The 14376-nt window shown below is 46.8% G+C and overlaps 1 protein-coding gene across 4 annotated transcripts in view; it reads left to right on the top strand.

Annotated features, from left to right (window-relative positions):
- Positions 1–2607: 2607 nt before the first annotated feature.
- Positions 2608–14376, top strand: part of JADE1 (jade family PHD finger 1) — a 65674-nt gene continuing 53905 nt past the window's right edge. The window contains exon 1 of one of the 4 annotated variants that reach the window (XM_003264653.3): positions 2608–2866. The gene's annotated coding sequence lies outside the window, so the exon portion shown is untranslated. Of the gene's footprint in view, positions 2867–2907; positions 3291–4268; positions 4396–14376 lie in introns of those variants that run through there. The other 3 variants (XM_003264654.3, XM_030815708.1, XM_012507788.2) reach the window with 3 other exon arrangements.

Genomic DNA, 14376 nt, shown 5'->3' with positions numbered 1-14376 from the left:
TTCAAGTTGTCCGCCATTTCTTCAAATAATCATCACGTTTCTAAGTTTGGTAAGAAAATCAGAAATGACTGAATGTTAAAGAGAAAGGGGCCTTAGACATTATTTTTCCTATCATCTCAGTGGGGAAACTAAAGCTCAAAGAGTCATATTGGGAGTTGGTGGGAATCTCCTGACTTCTTGTCCAGGGCTATTTATAGCACATAGCACTGTCTCAGTCGATGGGTATTCTGAAGCCATGGCATAATTGAGACTCTGTACATGGCACCTTCAGTCCTGTTCAATGTGTCAGTGTAGGGAGTTTGTGTGCAATTTTATCCCTTTATTTTTGTCATCCATTTTATTCAATACTTTCATTGGTGCCTGATGTTTTTGATAGAAAAAGCAAGTAAAAGAGTAAGCAGCAAATGTGAGTTAAATTTTTTTTTTTTTTTTGAGACAGTCTCGCTCTGTTGCCTAGGCTAGAATGCAGTGGCGTGATCTCGGCTCAGTGCAAGCTCCGCCTGCCAGGTTCACGCCATTCTCCTGCCTCAGTCTCCCTAGCAGCTGGGACTACAGGCGCCCGCCACCACGCCCGGCTAATTTTTTGTATTTTTAGTAGAGACGGGGTTTCACCGTGTTAGCCAGGATGGTCTGGATCTCCTGACCTCGTAATTCGCCCGCCTCTGCCTCCCAAAGTGCTGGGATTACAGGCATGAGCCACCGCGCCCGGTCGGCAAAAATTTTCTTAACACGAATGCGTGAAGTAAGGCTGTTTGGAATTTAGAAAAGTTGCAATTTTTGATGGAGAGAAAACCAAGAAAGAGTTGAGTGATGGCCAAGGGAGTGGACAACCTCCTACTGCCAGGGCCTCTACTTCTGAACTGTTATGAGGTTGCCTGATTCCTCTTAACAACCCTTCAAGTTAGGGGCCAGCTGTTAACTTCATTTTATTACCAGGGAAGTAAACTGAGGCTCAGATAAAATTCTTTTATCCCACAGGCACACAAACTGGTAACTGATAGAGCCAGATTCAGCCATGTCTGGCTATAAAGCCTGTGTACTTTAACTTCTACAGAGAGTATGTACAAGGTGAACCAATAAAAATAACAATAACTGAAATGCAATATTAAGAATAGTAATAATGATAGTTAACACAGTGCTTTACATGTGTGATCGCTTTGAACAGGATTAAGTGAACACGTGAATAGGACTGGCAGGGAGTCTTTCTACTCTTCATTAGTGAAACAGGAGAGGACATATACAGTACTTAGGATTTCCATTGGCTTACTTTGTTTTCTGAAAAATAACTGAAAGGCTCAATTAGTTTTGTTTTGTCGCATTTATCAGATTATAATGTTCTGGATGTGGGTGGTTGGGCTGGTGTGGGATTACATGAAATCAAACCTGATATATTCAGAAAGATTCTTCCTGTGGATACATATGCCTTTTGGGTTCGATATTCAATTTTGTAATTAGTGATCACTGTTCCTATTTTTTTTTTTTTTTTTTTTTTTTTTGAGACGGAGTTTCACTCTTGTTGCCCAAGCTGGAGTGCAATGGCGCATTATCGGCTCATCACAACCTCCAGCTCCCAGGTTCAAGCGATTCTACTGCCTCAGCCTCCCTAGTAGCTGGGGTTACAGGCACGTACCACCATGCCCGGCTAATTTTGTATTTTTTAGTAGAGACAGGGTTTCTCCATGTTGGTCAGGCTGGTCTCGAACTCCTGACCTCAGGTGATCCGCCCACCTAGGCCTCCCAAAGTGCTGGGGTTACAGGCGTGAGCCACCGCGCCCGGCCTGAATGGGAGTTTTTAATCCGTACTTTTTTCTTATTGAAGCTGAGTGTCATATACCCCTCTATTTCCCTAGGCGAATCCATGAAAGAAGTATGTTGCCCTCTATATGAAAAAGCAAGCTTGTCTTCTGCAGAAAATCAGTAACCACTCATTTTTACAGATAAATACCCCCCAAATGAATCTCTGATGACTGATCTGATACTAGTCTGCAATTCTAGTTTTAGCATTAGGCTCACTCCTCATATTTTGGACAAGATGTCCAATTCTGTAGTAATGTGTAACATAAAGTGGTGTCGATTTATAAATAATATCTTCTAATGGATTAATGCTCATTTGCAATGATCACTTCCATACAAATTTAGGTAAAGATGTTATTCGGAATTGGATTACCTATATTTAAAAATGTCAAACTAATGTGCAACTCCCTAAAACTGTTACTACAAACAACTATTTTGCCACTCAGCCTAAAAATAAAACCTTTCACCCAAATGACACATCTTAATAGCCATATTTTAATCTACGTAATTTTAAACTATTCTAAAAGAATCCATTTCTAGCTGTCAGACAAGAGTTGAAACTGGGACAGGAGTTTGAAGGGACTAATTTAAAAACCCACTTCCCTGCTTGGAGACACCTCAAGAATTTCTAGGCTCACAAGGTGGGTGAAGTAAGGAAAGAGACTAAGAGCTGAACAGTGCCGTTCTTTGCAAGCCCCTACTGGCACAGGCTGAGCCGGCTGCGGAGAGGGCTGCGAAGAGTTAACGAGGGACCGAGCCCCCAGCGCCGCGGGATTCCCGCATGCTCCCTCCGCCCTCCCGTCCCCACCCTCTCGTTTTGGCAAGGGATTAAAGTGCTCCCCCCTGTGGCAGCAGTGACCCAGAAATGAGTTTGATTCACATAGTCCTTCCTCCATAACAAGCCAAACGCCAGACCGAGAGTGCCTCCGTGCGCGAGTGCCCGGTGTGTGCGCGCCGGCGAGAGCAGGGGCCCGCCCGGCTCCCCGCCCGCCCGCCGCGGCCCGAACTCATGCAGCTCCGAGCGAGCGAGCGGCGCCCAGCCCAGCGCCTTGGCCGAAACCCTCCGCAGCAGGTACGCGCGCGGGCCTCGGGGAGCGCGCGGGGTGGGCGCGCCGCGCGTGTGTCCGCGCGTGTCCGCGTGTGGGTCCGTGTGCGCGTCCCGGTCCCGCGGTGGCGGCGGCGGCGGCGGCGGCGGCGGCGGCGGCGGCGGCTGCAGGACGAGCCGAGAGGCTCAGCCATATTTGATGGTTTTGTTGCTTTGCTCGGGAGTTCTCGGGAGTAATGCCGAAGGTCGCTGCCTAGTGGAAATAATATAGTACGTCATTAATATGGCGCCAAAAGATTGGGTTCTCGATATGTAGCGAGGAGGGAGGGAGGCAGCCGCTGAGCGCAGCGTTACTATCCCACCAGTAACTTGGGCATTGCCGGGGCGGGGGCCAGAGGAGGAGGAGGAGAGGATGATTTTTGGATCCTGAGAATTGATCTATGTTGGATCAGTAAGTTTTATTATGATTTTTTTTTTTTTCAAATTTGGGGGGCTTAAGACTTAGAGCTATTTCTTCTTTTGGATTTGCGAAGAACACGCGGTTTTCAGGTGAAATCATCCATTAAACGCGTTTAGTAGCAGAAGCCTAGTTTAAGTTGGCTTTAGTTTATAGGTTTTTTTTTTTTTTTTTTTTTTTTTTAGAAAGCCAAAGTGCATTAGGCTGCATGAAAGTGGAAAGCATAGTAGCAACTTGGTAGACAGATGGCAATGGCAGAACGCAGGTTCGCGTACATATATGAATCCAGAGTGTGTGAGACCGTGTGTGTGGTGGGACTGTATTTGTCCAAACATAGGTGTGTGTAGGTACATCTGTGTGTGGTGGTCGCAGCCCTGGCTCTTGTCACCGCGTCACCACATGTCCAAAATATTCATTGCATCAATTCAAGGGCAGTGAGAGGGGGGTGGGGGTGGGGGGACAATTTGGCAATTAGATTCTTCCGAATTGGGCTTCCAGTGATCAGATCTTTTGCTTACAGCGCGACTGCTTGTAAAGTGTAAAACCCCTTAATCGATGAAATGGGGTAGGAGTTGGCGTTGGTAGAGCAAAGTACCGATTAATCATGAACTTAAAGGGGATTGCAAATTGCAACCTTTGGCACCATCTGCAAATTGTGGGGGTGGGGTATCTTAGTCTCCTTCCTTCCTTAAATGAACGTGTAGTGTGTACCCCAGGACTGCAAGTTGCAGAGCCCTTCAGTGCACGTGTCTTGTGCCTGTGAGTCTGTGTTTGCGAGTTGGGGGCTGTTGTTCGGTAGCCAGCAGGCTTTCCGGGTTGCTCGGCATTGGCTTGCAAATGCGGGAGAGGGATGGAATGTGGAATGTTGACCGGGGAACCGAATCCTGTCGGAACGGTCCCATTTGCTGGAGAAATTCGATCCCTTCCACCTCCTTCCCGCTCCCCCCCGCCCGCCTTCGGGCAGGAGGCGGGGCTGAGGACGCGGCTGCTGCTCAAAGTGGCGGAGCGCGGCGGCGGGAGGCAGGTGCACGGCACCCGCCAGTGGGGGTGCCTCAACTTCCGCGGGCGTTTAAATAGCAGCCTCTCTCCCCTCCCACCGGTAATAGGTGACCTGGCGGCCGAGGGCGGCGGGGGAGGGAACCGGGGGAGACTCGGGAGCGAGCCTCCGCGGCACGTGGGCAGGTGCTGGGTGGCCCCGGGGCCAACTTTTGTAGCCCGCCTCTGGCGTTTGAGGAGAGGCGGCCCAGTGTGGAAATGGGGGCGGGCTGCGGCCGAGGCGCTGCTTCTCCGCCGCGGCCGGAGCGTCACCTAACGGTCCCAGCTGCGCCGCCCGGGCCGGGGTGGGGGGTTGCGGGGGCGGGGACGCCCGGCCCGCCGCGCCCGCCCCGCACAAAGCCCGCGGCGCGGGGGTGGCCGCCGCGCCCCCGCCCCGGGAACGGCCCGAAGCCCGACGCGGTCCCCGCGCCGGTTCCGGCGGGCGGCCGCAGGCGTTTGTTTGTTGGTTCCGTGCCGCCTTCCTCGCCGGATGGCTTCCTGTGACAGAGGTGATACACAGTTTCCAGAACTGTCTGGGGGCGGGAGCGGGAGCCGAGCCCGCTCGGAGCTCCTCGCCGCTGCCGCCGCCGCCCCCATCTTAAAACCGTTTCTCGCCGGCGCGCCCGCCCCAGCCCGAAGGTGCCGCCCCGGAGGGACTCGGGGAGGGGGACGGCGCGGCCGTTTCCAGCGGCGCAAGTGGCTTCTGGACGCGAGGGAGCGTTTGATTTGCAACTGGGGCCGAGCGGATTGGTGCAGCTGGCGGCGGCGGGGCGGGAGGAGCTGCGGTGGCGGGGGGTGGCCACTTTCAAATGGAGAGGGCGGCGGCGGCGGGGACGCCGCTGCGGAGGGAGCGGGGCTTGGTTGCGCCACGAGAAGGTGTCATCACTGCACCGGGGCTAATTCCGGCGGAGGTGCCGGGAGTTACTTTCCCCTCCTCCCGCGCTGTTGTTTCTGTCGCCTCGGGAGGAGGAGGAGGAGGAGGAGGTTTGGGAAAGAGGGAGGGGGCGGCGCCGCGCGGAGCCGCGGCCCTGCGCATTCCCCGGCGGGCGGCGGGAGCCGCGCGGAGCGTTCGCCGCTGCGGGGCGGCGGCCCAGCTCCCCCACAACCCCGGGGTGCCCCCCCTTGCTGGGATCCTCAGCCTTCTCGCGTCCCCCCCTCACTCCGCCACCCTCCCACGAGAGCTCCTCATTCTCGAGTCCTCAACCCCGGCTCGGCGCGTCCCGGGTCTCCCCCCGCCCCACGTTTTCCCCCGCGCCAGGCTCCGCTGGCTCCAGGTTTCCCACCCCAAGCCGGCGGGGGCGGCCGCAGTCCCGGCGCCGGTGAATGCTGAGAGCAAACAAAAAAGCGGGCGATTTAAACATGCCTTCGAAACCCGTTAGGAATGCGTCGTCATCCGGAGACCGTTTAAAAGGAGCTTTAGCTTGCCTTCTAGTAACGAGGGGGCTGGCGCCCTGCCTCGCTTCGGCGGGGGCGAGGGGCTGTCGCCCTCTATTTGCCCCGGCCAAGAGGGAATTTAAATTTTCTTTTGTAAAATGACAGCTGCAGTGAATGACCTGAGACAGCTACGTTTTTAGGAAAGTAGGAGAGGATCTGAGGTTTCCATTAATGGGAATGCTTAGGGGGTTCTTTCCCAAAGGTTTTTTATTAGGTGAACTATTTTTCCTTTTTATACTACCCGCCATGAAGGCTGGCTCTCTTGCTACTTGTAGCTCAAGGCTAATACCTTTCAAAGCTAATGAACTAGTTTTAAGATAGAGGGAAATTATTTCCCTGAAAGCTGATTTAGGTAGTGACTCCCCAGTGGTTACAGATTTTATAGTAAGTTGCATTTTGATCAAATCAACTGATCAAGATTTAATCACTTACAGGTGGAGAAAGGAAGCATTCAGTATGTCCATACTTACATTGACTCAACACTTTTGATGTAATAATTTGTTTTTTTAGGTGGGTAACATGTGGGGGGAGTTAAATGGGATGTTTTGTGAGTAACACTCTTAGGAAGTACATGCAACCCAGAATTTTTATTGTCCTTTTCTCCCAAAGATCTTAGTCTCATTTACTTACGGTCACTTTTTTTTTTTTTTTTCCTGGAGACGGAGTCTCTTGCTCTGTCACACAGGCTGGAGTGCAGTGGCATGATCTTAGCTCACTGCAACCTCCGCCTCCTGGGTTCAAGCGATTCTCCTGCCTCAGCCCCCTGAGTAGCGGGGACTACAGGCGCGTGCCACCACGGCTGGCTAATTTTTTTTGGTGTTTTTAGTAGAGACGGGGTTTCACCGTATTAGTCAGGCCTGTCTCCACTCCTGACCACGTGATCTGCCCGTCTCGGCCTCCCAGAAGTGCTGGGATTACTGGCGTGAGCCACCACGCCCAGCCTACTTTCAGTCACTTGTAAGTCAGATGACTTTCTACTTGGTATTTTGCTGTCTTCTTCAAAGTTTGCATACTTCTTTAAGTGTCTTTTACTTGGCATTGTCGTTTTAATGTGTAGAATAAATATAATTTTAAGCTGTTTAAGTGTTATGTTTCCTATTTCCTTTAGTCCCTATTTAGCAGAGATAATGGGAGTGTCTGAAAGTAAGGTAGAATTTCAACTTGATTCCACCTTTAAGATTACAGACTGCTTGCTAGTAAAAGTTGGGTTGGTTGCACATATATTTTAGCTTTAACAAAGGTAGGTATGTGTTCATTTAAAAGAAAAAAAAAACCCACCTTCTTAGTTCTCCCAGCTTCACTTGACTGGTTTTCTGCCTGTAAACCAGTGCTTTGCTTATATTAGTTATCAATACAGGGATAGCAATGAAAAGTATGTGTGTCTAGGTGAAACTAGAGGGAGAAAACCTAGAGGGAGTTTGAGGAAATGTGTTTTGTTGCTTAGCCTAGGGGGTTGGGGAAGAAAGATGACCTAAAAAACAAACTTGGAGGACTAGGTGAGAGTAAAAGCAGATTTCCATTGCGTCTTGCGTATGGTAGGCACGTGATCGATATTGATTTTTGACTTCAAGGAGCTGTTAAAAAGTTACTACACAAGTAGTGTTACATGTACGTTTTTGAAAATTAGAAAATACAAGGAAACAAATATAAAAACAAATTGTTACCATCCATAGATGACTACTGTATTGCCTTCAGATAATTTTCTATGCATGTACATGTGTGTTTTAATAAAAATGAAATACATCTATATACCATCTGTAAGGACTTTTTTTTTTTTTTTTTTGAGACGAAGTTTTGCTCTTGTTGCCCAGGCTGGAGTGCAATGGTGGGATCTCACTGCAACCTATGCCTCCCAGGTTCAAGCGATTCTCCTGCCTCAGCCTCCTGAGTAGCTGGGATTACAGGCTCCCGCCACCACGTCCAGCTAATTTTTTGTATTTTTAGTAGAGATGGGTTTTTACCATGTTTGCCAGGCTGGTCTTGAACTCCTGATCTCAGGTGATCCACCCGCCTTGGCCTCCCAAAGTGCTGGGATTACAGGCGTGAGCCACCGCAGCCAGCTCTAAGGACCTTTTTTTTTTTTTTCTGTCAGCTAGCTTGGTTAGTTTTAATATAATCTATTACTGTGACATGTCCAGATTTCCCCATTTAGCCCCAGAATGTAATAGAGAAGCTTTGTCTAAACCACTGCCTAATAAAGGACCATTTATTGCATCGACTTAAGTCGATTTTAATCTTAAGTAACTTTTTTTTTTTGAGAGGAGTCTTGCTCTGTAGCCCAGGCTGGAGTGCAGTGGCGCGATCTCGGCTCACTGCAAGTTCCGCCTCCCTGTAAGCTCCGCCTCCCAGGTTCACACTGTTCTCCTGCCTCAGCCTCCTAAGTAGCTGGGACTACAGGCGCCCCCCCACCACGACCCGCTAATTTTTTTGTGTTTTTAGTAAGACGGGGTTTCACCGTGTTAGCCAGGATGGTCTCGATCTCCTGACCTCGTGATCCACCTGCCTCGGCCTCCCAAAGTTCTGGGATTACAGGCGTGAGCCACCGCGCCCAGCAATCTTAAGTAACTTTTTGACACTGAGGAGGCAAGCCTTTGGAAATAAAGTTACCTGGATTTTAAAAAAGCAGGAAATCAAAATGGTATTTATTGTAATTTGGAAATCTTAGATTTGGAGATCATCTGCTTGCTTGATGTTACTTTCCACAGACTTGTTGGAAAAAGATTTATCAGATGTTTGTGTTTCAGTACGGAGGTGGTTGGAACAGTAAACATCAAGATATCAAACACGGATTACATCCTGTCTCTTTAGGGTTTGGTCAGAGTGAAGAGGAGGCATAGGAATCTGTCACAGTTCTGCTTCCTTCTTTACTTTCTTGTTTGTGAAGCTCTTCCCTGTCATTTAGTATTATGGGGCACCTGTTACAGCATTACAGTTAATGGTCTGTCAGAATTTGCATTATAAAACTGGTTTTCCCATGAGGTTTATAAAACATATCTTGTAGAGGGCAGTATGACATATTAGCGAACACACCTTGCTTTTTATTTGGGTTGGCATTAAGAGGTTTAGCTTGATAAAACAGTGAAAGTTATGTCACGTTTAAACTTATTTCCTCCCTTGTACAAGCCTTTAACTTAGAGAATTGGCACCATATTCAACAATACTTTTTTTTTTTTTAAACATGAAGGGTGGGTTTGCTTGGAGTTTCCAGTTTCTTAGAAGGTATCAGCAATCTTAAATTAGGAAAGTAATTTAATTCCTGAGACAGGTAAGTTGTTTCCTTAAAAGTCTTAAAGTTAAATCTGTTTTCTCCATTTTCAAGTCCTTGCAGCACTTTATATGACCATGTATTTACAATCTGGACATTACTATGTTCTTTTTATCTTTGTGGAATGTAATATCTCAGAAAGTTGAGATTTAATTGAGTCTATTGTCCTTTGCCTAGTGTATTTCTCATATGAAAACTTTGGTTTGTGATCATGAGGGTGTATGCATTATTTTGATCTTTTCTTTTTTTGCAGTTCGTAGCCCTGATGAAGCAAGTTACTCTGCTCTCCTAATAAATGCAAGAAAATGACCTTGGAGGGCCTTTTTAATTACACATAGAAGTGACAATTTGTAAGTTTAAGGTTGGGTGTCATGGAATAGAATGGAAGAAATTGATGCTAAACTTTGGCTATGATGGGGCCTTTCCCAGCCCAGGACTTGAATGATTATTAAGGATCCTTTCCTCACCTCAAAGCACAAACATAAAGATTACCAGACTTGGGATGGAAAGCCTTTATCACTGGGAAAGGGGCCATGTATTTTTACATTTAATCCCCTAGACCCATAGTATACGATGTGCACACAGTAAATGTTCAGTGACCAAATTTTGGTTACTCTAAAATGAATTCAGTATTTACTTTTTGCCTTTGGTTCTTCAGGTAGAGGTAAGACAAAATGTGATAGCAGTTGAAGAAAGTTAATTTTTTTTTGAGACGCAGTCTCACTCTGTCGCCCAGGCTGGAGTGCAGTGGGGCAATCTCGGCTCACTGCAAGCTCCGCCTCCCGGGTTCACGCCATTCTCCTGCCTCAGCCTCTCCGAGTATCTGGGACTACAGGTGCCCGCCACCACGCCCGGCTAATTTTTTTGTATTTTTAGCAGAGACGGGGTTTCACCGTGGTCTTGATCTCCTGACCTCGTGATCCGCCCGCCTCGGCCTTCCAAAGTGCTGGGATTACAAGCGTGAGCCACTGCGCCCGGCCAAGAAAGTTAATTTTTAAAACCTTAGATTTTTTGGGGCTTACTTGTTGAGGGAAGTAAACTACAGTTTTCTCTCTCTTTTTTTTTTTTTTTTTTTGAGACAGGTTCTTGCCCTGTCACCCAGGGTGGAGTGCAGTGGTGGGATCTCGGCTCACTGCAGTGGGTTCAAGTGAGTCAGCCTCCGGAGTTGCTGGGATCACAGGTGCATGCCACCATGCCTGGCTAATTTTTGTATTTTTTAGTAGAGACGGGGTTTCACCATGTTGGCCAGGCTGGTCTCAAACTCCTGACCTCAAGTGATCCACCTACCTTGGCCTCCCAAAGTGCTAGATTGCAGGTGTGAGCCACCGTGACTGGCCAGTTTTCTATTACTTGGAAGGCGCTCACAATTGGCATCTGTCTGTGTATTTTTTGTTAGAGAGATGAGGTTTCACTATGTTGCTCAGGTTGCCCAGGCTAGTCTTGAACTCCAGAGCTGAGTCCTCCCGCCCTGGCCTCCTGAGTAGCTGGGATTACAAGTGTGCATCCATGTGGCTGGTGGCAGTAATATTTTGAACTATTGATCATTTAGTGTCTCCTGTGCAGGAGATTTTATTAATTTGAGAATTCATGGCATCTTCCATGAGAGTTTATAAGCACTTACTTTAAGTGAAGATTTCAGTGGTGTGGGTCCACACTGAGGCATAAAATAATCTTTCTTCTTTTTTTTTTGTTTCCCACTTACACCAGGGTAAGGAACAAGAAATAGCAATGTTATTAGCAAGTTGCTTGAGGTTGAACTTCATGGCTTGCTTTAATTTAGTACAAAGTGCACTAAATGCAATTTAAAATTTTTATTGATTACTCTTTGTCATCTTTATGAGCATCAGTTATTTCCATGTGGAAATGCAATGATGCACTTAACATATAGAGACTGAGTGTTGGTGGTTTGTAACTTTTTAAGTTGGAGACTGGAAACTGAAACACCCAGAAAACATGGGTGTTTCCTTAAGTACATCCTTGGATTCTAGTTTAAGTTCTGGTGACTTCTTTTTATGATTTCTCTGTGATCCTTTTACTGCCACTGTTACCATGTGTTGTAGTTAAAATGCCTATTGAGAACAGTGATTTTTCTGCTTATTGGTCATTAACTTGAAAATCAAGTAAGAAGCTTGTTAGAAGTTTTTAAAACTTGTGTACACTGGCTCCAAGTAGGAGCCTCAGGGGTTTTCTTTAGAGAAAAACCCACTGGTTTTACTGTGGCCTTTATTTAAGTTGCTTAGAGGTTCCCTCAATGCCCTCCTTTTGATTATTGCCTATTCTAGTTAGGGACTTCTTTTTTTTTTTTTTTGAGATAGAGTCTCACTTTGTTACTCAGGGTGGAGTGCAGTGGCACGATCTGGGCTCACTGCAACCTCTGTCTCCTGGGTTCAAGCAATTTTCCTGCCTCAGCCTCCCGAGTAGCTGGGATTACAGGCGTGTGCCACCATGCCCAGCTAATTTTTGTATTTTTAGTAGAGACGAGGTTTCACCATGTTGGCCAGGCTGATCTCGAACTCTTGACCTCAGGTGATGTACCTGCCTCAGCCTCCCCAAGTGCTGGAATTAGAAATGTGAGCCACCATGGCCGGCCATACATAGTTAGGGACTTCTTAAGGAGTGATTGTGTCTGATCCTTAATTTTGTAAGCTTTGGGGTACTTGTCCAGCACCTGGTAACTGATTCACATTGAACTAAACACACATAATGGTGGTTTATAAACATCATACTACTCATCGGTTGATTTATAGGACAGATCAGTTGCCTTTCTCTGTAAAGAGCCAGGTAGTCAATATTTTAGGTTTTGTGGGTCATATGGTCTGTCACAACTGCTCAAGTCTGCAGTTGTGCCAGAGCAACCATGGGTAAAATGAATGTGAACGTGATATTTATGGATATAGAAATGTAAAATTTTTATAAACTTCATATGTCATGAAATGTTCTTTGGCCCTCTACCCTCAACCATTTAAATATGTGAAAATCACTCTTAGCTCAAAAACCATACAGAAACAGGCTGTTGACCCCTGATTGGTTGGTTGATTGATTGATTTGAGACAGGGTCTGTTGTCCAGCCTGTTGTCCAGGCTGGAGTGCAGTGGTGTGAATTCCAGGGCTCACTTGATCCTCCAATCTCAGCCTCCCCAGTAGCTGGGACTGCAGGCATCCCCCACCAGGCCTGGCTAGTTTTTTGTGTTTTTTTGTAGAGATGGGGTTTGCTGTGTTTCTTTGTTCTCGAACTCCTGAGCTCAAAGGTTCTGCCCACTTTGGCCATCACTCCCTGGCCTCCCCAGATTTATAGTAAGACACAGCAGCTACTTGATTGTTTCTGCTGGTGGCTGAGCTCCCTTCTAGGAACTTGAAAATACAAGTTGAAATTAGAAGTTTGTTTGGAGGTAGTTGGCTACGCTGAGGGCTGTGGGTTGTTTTTGTTTCGCTCTTGTTGCCCAGGCTGGAGTGCAATGGCGGTTTTTTTTTTTTGGCAGGGGCAGGGTCTCTCTGTTGCTCAGGCAGTAGTGCAGTGGCATGATCATGGCTCAGCAACCTCCTGGTCTCAGGCAGTTCTCCTGCCTTAGCTTCTGGAGTAGCTGGGATTCTGATCCTAGATCCCTTTTGAGGACAAAATGTGTAAGAACAAATACCTTGGTCATCTCTCACACCCTCCAGGGGGGTCAAGCTAAGAAGCCCTGTGTAAGAGGATATGTATTATAAGATTGGGTTCCGCTACAGAGGGAGATAATGTCAAGTAGGGTGTATGTGTCACAGCAATCAGAAGTTAATGCCTGCCACTCCGGGAGAACTCATACTCCTGTGGTAGTGTTTAAGGAACTGCTGACACATTCTTCCCGCTTTACCTTTTGTGTGCTTCACTATGCAAAATGAGTGGCATTTGTGACCATCTTGCCATGAATCTGTGTTTCAGTTTCCAAGTTTACAGATTGTTGTTCATTGACTACATTTTCAGTTTTTGCTCTCTGATAACGTTTCATGGCCTTAATCATTCACATGACGTCTTTTTAAATCCCAGTGTACATCCAGGAGGAAGAAGCGCATGGTACAGGAATCTGGGAGGAGGTGGCTGGCACAGGAGGAGAGTGCCTGCCCACCCACCTGGGGAACTGGTCTTTGGTTCTGCTACTGCCTTTGCACTAGATCTACTTATGTGTGTTTGTGCAAGTTGATAAACATGCAGAAATCCATGTACTCCTCTTTAAAAGTAGGAAAGGTGGATTAAATTATTTTAAATTGTTTCTGAAATCCTCTCTAGCTCTGCAGTTAATTATGATTTTATGGGTTTCTTTTGGGAAGATTTCTTGTAGACACAATCTGTGTTGTGAGACTTGTAGACACAGTCTACGTTGTGAGACTGAGACTTCAGCCTCAGAGAGTGCTTTCTAGACCTTGCTGCTAGGTTTGAGACCATCTTAGGTTTCCATGATCATAATAACAAGGCTTGTACAATTGTGATGAAATGTTTGTTTTCATATATAACTTGGATGATTGTGTAAATGCTGTTTTTGTCAAGTGTGTCATCTAGGTTTTCAAATATACAACATTGGGAGTCTCTCTCTTTTTTTTTTAAAACAGTACTTTAAAAATTTTTGGTGACTTAACATTGTTAGTGGTAACGGATAGTTTCTGACAACCGGGTATAATCAAGGAACAAAGTTGCTGAAAAACAGCTGCATTTCAATCTGTGCACAGTGTAATTGTCATTAGCTGGTTGAGTCTGGTTTCTGCAGAAGCTGCTTTGTATATCCTGTATAAGAACATCTGGTTTGAGCATTTAAAAAATTTTTTTTTTTTTTGAGGCGGAGTCTCGCTCTGTCGCCCAGGCTGGAGTGCAGTGGCGCAATCTCGGCTCACTGCAAGCTCCGCCTCCCGGGTTCATGTCATTCTCCTGCCTCAGCCTCTCCGAGTAGCTGGGACTACAGGCGCCTGCCACCATGCCCGGCTAATTTTTTCGTATTTTTAGTAGAGATGGGGTTTCACTGTGGTCTTGATCTCCTGACCTCGTGATCTGCCCGCCTTGGCCTCCCAAAGTGCTGGGATTACAAGTGTGAGCCACCGCGCCCGGCTTAAAAATCTTTTAAAATTACTCTGTAGACATTTAGCATTTATTGGCTTATTCCACCAAGGATGGAATAATGGGTTGTAGAATCCTTTCTCATGCTTATTCTTACCTTCGTTCATTCAGAAGCACTTGGTTTTCCTAAAGTGTCTAATGAGCTTTTAGAGTTTGACATGAAGTCTGTAGGTTTGTATTATAGAAATTAGTACCTGGTTCAGAGACCCCCCAAGGCAGAATGGAACACAAACTCCTGATTTCAGTGAAATGCTTTAAAAAATAAA

Source organism: Nomascus leucogenys, chromosome 7b, assembly GCF_006542625.1.
Source record: "Nomascus leucogenys isolate Asia chromosome 7b, Asia_NLE_v1, whole genome shotgun sequence".
NCBI lineage: Eukaryota > Metazoa > Chordata > Mammalia > Primates > Hylobatidae > Nomascus > Nomascus leucogenys.
Note: the sequence above shows the minus strand (reverse complement) of the source record. Positions and strands in the feature narration are given on the sequence as shown.